At 53.6% G+C, this 6,000-nt stretch overlaps 1 protein-coding gene across 1 annotated transcript in view; it reads left to right on the top strand.

Annotated features, from left to right (window-relative positions):
- Positions 1-3,655: 3,655 nt before the first annotated feature.
- Positions 3,656-6,000, top strand: part of SATB1 (SATB homeobox 1) — a 95,239-nt gene continuing 92,894 nt past the window's right edge. Inside the window, exon 1 of the mRNA XM_058657041.1 lies at positions 3,656-3,847. The gene's annotated coding sequence lies outside the window, so the exon portion shown is untranslated. The remainder of the gene's footprint in view (positions 3,848-6,000) is intronic.

The following is a 6,000-nucleotide window of genomic DNA, read 5'->3' as shown; positions in this document are numbered from 1 at the left end:
AGATGCAGTACAGAAAGATGCAATGAACTAATTTAGAAATTATGGTAAGTAATGTATAGCTAAAATCCTATCCACAGAAAAACTGTGAGTTCCCCCTTGCCTAACATATTGGTATTTTGGGTCCCAAAGATTTGATTGAATAAATTAACCCAGAGTTTTAGGAGTTTTCCTTTGTCTAAACAACACAAAATAAACCCGGAATCTATTTTGTCACGGATTCCTTGGAGTCAACCTGTCACTGCTGCACTGAGTCATCCTAGTTTTTAATGTGGTTTCCCAGCTAAGGGGTTCCTTGAAGGCCAACACCATTCCGTCTCTCCTTGCCTCTTTCTCATATCACTTAGCAGGCAACAGTTTATGTCTTACTCTTCTAAGGAAATACTTTCTATAGTTTGTTTGATACTAACTGACATCATTTGTCTTTGGTGTTTCAGATTTACATGACGACTTGATTCAGATTTGGACTTGTGATTTATAAACAACAGACATCCATTGCTCTCAGTTCTGAAGGCTGGGAGGGCCACAGTGAGGGTGCCAGGGGGGTCAGTGTCAGCCAGTTGACGCCTGCCTCCTGGGTGGCACCAGCTGCTGTGACCTCATAGCCAAGGACACAAGGGTGCTCCCTGTGCCTTTCTACAAGGGAAGTAATCCCATTTGTGAGGGTGAGATCTGCATGAGCTGATCACTTCCCAAACCTTTAACAGGGTCACACCCAGTAGGAGGTTCCAACAACTGTAACAATTAACCTGATAAGTTTCAGCCAGAATGCCTTATGCTTCTGAAAAAAAAAAAGGCATTGGCCTTCTGCTATTGAACTTGTAGCCAATCTTATTATCTCATTAAGATCTTAACTGAGCAGCTATTTAAGGAATCCCTACTATGTGTCAGATGAAGACTTTTACAAGCGCTTATGAAACTGTGTTCCTTACTGCACTTTGCCTAGAATTACCTAATTCTGTATTGTAGTGGAGTTTATAATCTCTGTACTAGACCAAAATTCATGACAGGAAGCAAAGCACTCCCTCTGCGTAACTCAGGGGCATGTTACCCCTTCAATCCTAGAAGCTTTGTCGATGATTGAAGCAGTCAGATGAATTCTGAAGTGTTAAAGATAGAAAAAAAAAAACCCTTTATAAAAATTTCCAATGTCTGTTATGCTTCATTTTAGGCGTCCAGGAAGTGGAATCTGGTGCCTGCTATGATAAACTACTACTTAGGGTTAAAGGTTTGGAACATACATTTTTTCCCCCCTAACCATGACAGACTTTCAAGTATTGCATTTGTTAGGCAACTAAGCATTTTGGTAAATTAAGGCAGAAGGATTTGAGCTCTTTTGCAATCTGTAGGGAAACAAGTGGTCCAGGAGGGAAAATACAATTTTTTTTTTGTCAACTTCATTCTTTCGACTTTACAGAACTAGGTGTTGAGGTGATGCTATCTTAAAGGGGGGGTGTGTATGACTATTTCCTCAAAGGACACTAATGCATGAAATTTTCATATTCCCTGGTATTGTCTCTGCACAAACTGACAACGAGTAACTGAAAAAATTGGATACACATTCTGATGAATTCAATATCCATTGACAGAAAAAAAGGGGGGGGGAATATCAGGAAGCAGCATGAATACACGAGCTACTCTGCTTTATTTAGAAAAACACACAGAATTAGAGCACAGTTGATGTGTTTGTCACTAGGTCTTGGAAGTAGAATCAACCACTACGTACAAGATAAAATCAGACTGCTCGGAGATCAGGATTTTCCCAGCGTGCTTTATTCACAGGCATCTGACAGCAGACCCAGCAGAGCTTTTAGGAAACACTGACTTAGCCCACAGTCACTTTCCAGGAATTTCCCTGTGCACAGTGCTCCGAGCTGGCGGCGTGGAAGTCTGAGCACTCGCCCTCTTGCTTCCACTGCTGCATTCTCTCCAAACACAATTATTTATGAGGACTTGATGAGAGATCAAGCCTGTGTGAAGGGAACTGAACAGAGTGCAGCTTCCAAAACTACACCCAGGCAGCTCTCCAGTCCCTATTGTTACAGTCCGACCGTTCGGCAGCGCGTGTCGGGAATCCAACAACTCCACTCCTTGCCCGACACTCAGGTAGAAAGAAAAGTGGAAACTATTTCACTTTCCCCCGCAATCCCCTTAACTTTGAGTAAACAGTGGTAACGTTCTGCCGTCCTCCTCAATGCAAATTTCCCAAAGACGACACACAGGAAAAACAAAAGACTTGCTAGTTGCCTTAAAGCTAGGGGTGAGAGGTGGGGTGAGGGGGGAAGGAATGCCCGCAGAAGGAGGGAAAAGTTGCTGTAATTCCAGTTTTTCCTTAGCCCCGGGGTCCTGAGCCTCCAGGCACTCTGATTTCGCCCAGCGCTTAAAGCTGTTAGAGTTTCCGCCTCCCTCTGGAAAGGCTGCTTCGTCTCTTCTAGACCCAGCCCCCAGTTCGTGAAATCTTCATCCCTGCCCTCTTTGCCCCCACATCTTTGGAGGGACTCGAACCTCAGTTTAGGCGTCTTATTCTAGGGGGCTGAAAACTACAGGTGCTGACACAAGGTCAAATATTGAAACACTCGGGGCACACGGTGGTGGTGGGTGTCCTGTAAGACAACCCCTCCCCACGCGCCTCCTCCCGCCACGTGCTCCTCACTCGGGGTGCAGCGCTCCAGGATGGGGGGTTGAGTGGGACGAGGGTGGGAAAAAGAAAAATGCACAGGCCAGGCTGTAAGGGAAAGAGACCCTATAGAAAAGATAATCTCGAATGAACACTGACGGGGAAAAAAAGGAAAAGAAAAGAAAAAATCGGCCCACAAGCCTCTAGTGGGGACCGAGCCACCCCACGTAGGCTGGAGGGGGCTGCGTCGGGGCCTCTCACCTGACTTCCTCCTCCACCGGCACCCACACCACTGACACCCCCCTCTGTACCCTCCCAAAAGCCCAGGCAAACAACGAACAAGAGGAAGCCGCAGGCGGCAGAGGAGGGGTGCGCGTGGTGGGGCCCGGAGAGGTGAGGGGGTAGGGGTGGCGGGCGTCGGGATTCGTGCCGCGCACCCCGCGGCGCCCACTTACCCTCGCGGCCGAGGGTCCGGTCTTCGCCGCCCACCCCGGTCCTCCAGCCCCCGCCCCCACCCGGGCCGGCGTGCTGGGAGGGGGGCCGGGAGCCGTGCGCCGCGGTGGCGGTGGCGCTGGTGGCGGCGGCTCGGGCTCGGGCTCGGGCTCGGCTCGGCTCGGGCTCCCGTGCCACCGGGGACTGGCAAGCGGCGGCCGCCGAGGCTCCCCAGTCGCCGCCAGGGGGAGAAGCCGGGGCGGCTGCTGGGGAGGCGGGCCGGCACCCCCAACCCCGGCCGCCCCGCCGGGCAGCTCCGGAGCGGCGCGGGGTCCGCCGAGCGCCCCGGGGCGCAGCGCCAGCGGGCCGAGGCGCCGCGGCTGGGTGCGCGCCGGGGTGGCGGTGGCCTCCCGCGGGGGCGCCCGGCCGCCGTGCTGTGCCTGCAGGCTGCGGGCGCGGCGACCGCCGGCCCCTTCCCCCGCCCGCCCCCGCCACCCCCTCCCCCTCCCCCGTTAACATCTTCTCCCTCCCCCCCCTTCCTTCCCTCGGCCCCGCGCGCTCGCTCGCTCGCTCTTTCCTCGCCTCGCTCTCTCCTTTAAACGCCCACTTCGGAGGTGGGGGGGGGGGCGGGAAAGAAGGCAACTTGAAGTCAAGTTGCAATTAACTTCCGCGGCAGCCGCAGCTCGGCGGCGGAGGAGGTAGAGCCGCCGCCTCGGAGTCGGACGCGGGCGCGCCCGCCCGGAGCCGTTCCTGCGCTCGGCCGCACTCGACGCCACCGCCGCCCCCAGCACCCATGCCTGAGTGAGTTCTGCCCCTTTGCCTCTCTACCCCGTCACTCCTGCTCCTTCACGCCGGTGCCTGCTCTCTCTTTCCGGCAGCGACCCAAACTTCTCGGTAGCACGCACCCCCCACACCCCCCGCGCGCCCTTGGCCGGGCGGCTCCACTCACTCACTGCTCGCGGCCGGCGGCCGGTCGGGGTCTGGCGAGCGCCTTCTCTCGAACGGACCCCCGGAGGGGTGGGCCGCCCAGGGGAGGGAGGGAAAAGAGGGAGGGCGGCGGGCTGGGCACTGGCAGTGGCCGTTTGTTCTTCTCCCGGGGTGTGGACACGCGCACACACCTGCCCGGCAAACTCCTTCAGGTCCTCGGCACAAGCCCCTGGAACAAGAAGACGCGGTCATGGAAGAGACTAAAGGACGCACACGGGGAAAGGTGGTGGCTCTCCGTGCGCCCCGGGCTGGCCGGGCAGAGCGCGCTGGGGAGAGGAAGTGTCCCCCGCCGGCCCGCGCAGCATCCCTTGCCGGTCCATCCCTGCCTCCCCAGCTCCGGCCGGCGCGACTGGCCAGGAGCGGCGGCAGCGAGGGGCCTGCGAAGTTTGTAGCAACTTCTCCAGCCCGGGAGCCGCTCGGGCGGCCCGGCGCTCGCCTCGGGGTCGGGAGTTTGAAAGCCGCCACACTCCGCACGTCCCGAGCCTTCGCGGGCTGTGGCGAGGCCAGTCCCCTGGGGCTGCGGCATGGATGTAGGTTAGAAGTTCGCTTGGATACAAGCGAGGAAGTGCTGCCCTCAGAGCGGAGAGCGGAAAGGCACAGGTGCGTCCCCCTTCTGCGGCCAGGACGTGAGAGAGGCTGCCTTCTCGGATGCACCCCTGCAGAGACCCCCGGAGCGGAGGACCCCGGGCTTGGGAAACCCGGATGATGAGAGGCGACAAACAGGCAGGTGGCCGGCCCGAGCAGTGACACACGTGCGTGCGGGAAAGTGGGGTGGGGAACATGGAGTGGAACTCCTTTGAGGTGACCCCAGAAGACCGGGAGGGTTAGAAGCGCCTGGTGTCCAGGATGGTGGCCTTGGTTCTGGGGTCTACTAAGGCTTCGCAGATTTCCCCGTTGAGGTTCGCGAATGTCAACCACTTGGTCATGTCTTAGAGTGCTCTAGTGGGTGGCAACTCTGACCCCTGCGTGCATCCTGGGAGAACTTTGTCAGCCACATTCCGGGTTTCCGGGCAAACATTCCAGCTGGAACTCCGCAGAAGAGTTTAAAAAGACAAAATCAGGGAAAACGGGAAGATCCCCTGAGGCTGGGAGAGAGAGAACCTTTCTGACCTGACTCACTGGGCTAACAGGCTTGCATCCTTGGAGGCCTAGAAACCAGACATTCCCCAGGGGACAGAGCAGAGGGTAAGAAGTCACCAACGGCCGCGGGTGGGCAGGTTCTATCCTTAGCAGTCCCTGAAGTTGGCAGTATTTGTGCTGCTGACAGAGTAACTGGTCCCGTGAAACTTTATTGACATTTATTCCCTATCAGAAGTGGATTCTTTTCTGAGATGTCAGGAGTGTGATGTTTATTGTATATTCAAAGGTAGCTGCAAGATACAAATAAATAAGTGAACCCAAGCTTTAACTCAGGAGAAAGCCGAGGCTGAAGTATATGCTCTTAAAAACCTTTAGTCCCCTACGTGGTATTGGTGTTATGATTAAGCAGCCGTCCTTTAGTTCTATTGCATATTATTTTAGTGAAGCAGTAGTACATTTATATACTGGCTGCTCCAGCCTGCTGGCAAACATTAGCATTCAAGCTTACATTTTTGACAAATGTGCAGACAGGAATAGCATGAATAGGCATCTTAAATATTAACAAGCTAAGCATCTGTTGTGAAACAAATTTAATATATTTACTCTGTTTTTCTCACATTGTTAGGAAAGGTTATAATAAGTGCAGAATTTCAACTTTAGTTAGCAGAAGTAACTGGCTGTATCTTTCACTACCTCTCCAAGTGTTTAATACAATCACCAGACATAAATACTTTAATTAACTTGGCTAAGCACCTTATTAAATACACTTTAGACAATGTGCATGTCATGTATAATGTAACTGTAGCAAAATATGTATCCTATTTGTGCACATTTTAAATGACTAGACATTTTATAAATATACTTAAATATGTTTCTTTTTCATCTCT

Source organism: Ochotona princeps, chromosome 30 (assembly GCF_030435755.1).
Source record: "Ochotona princeps isolate mOchPri1 chromosome 30, mOchPri1.hap1, whole genome shotgun sequence".
Classification (NCBI taxonomy): domain Eukaryota; kingdom Metazoa; phylum Chordata; class Mammalia; order Lagomorpha; family Ochotonidae; genus Ochotona; species Ochotona princeps.
Note: the sequence above shows the minus strand (reverse complement) of the source record. Positions and strands in the feature narration are given on the sequence as shown.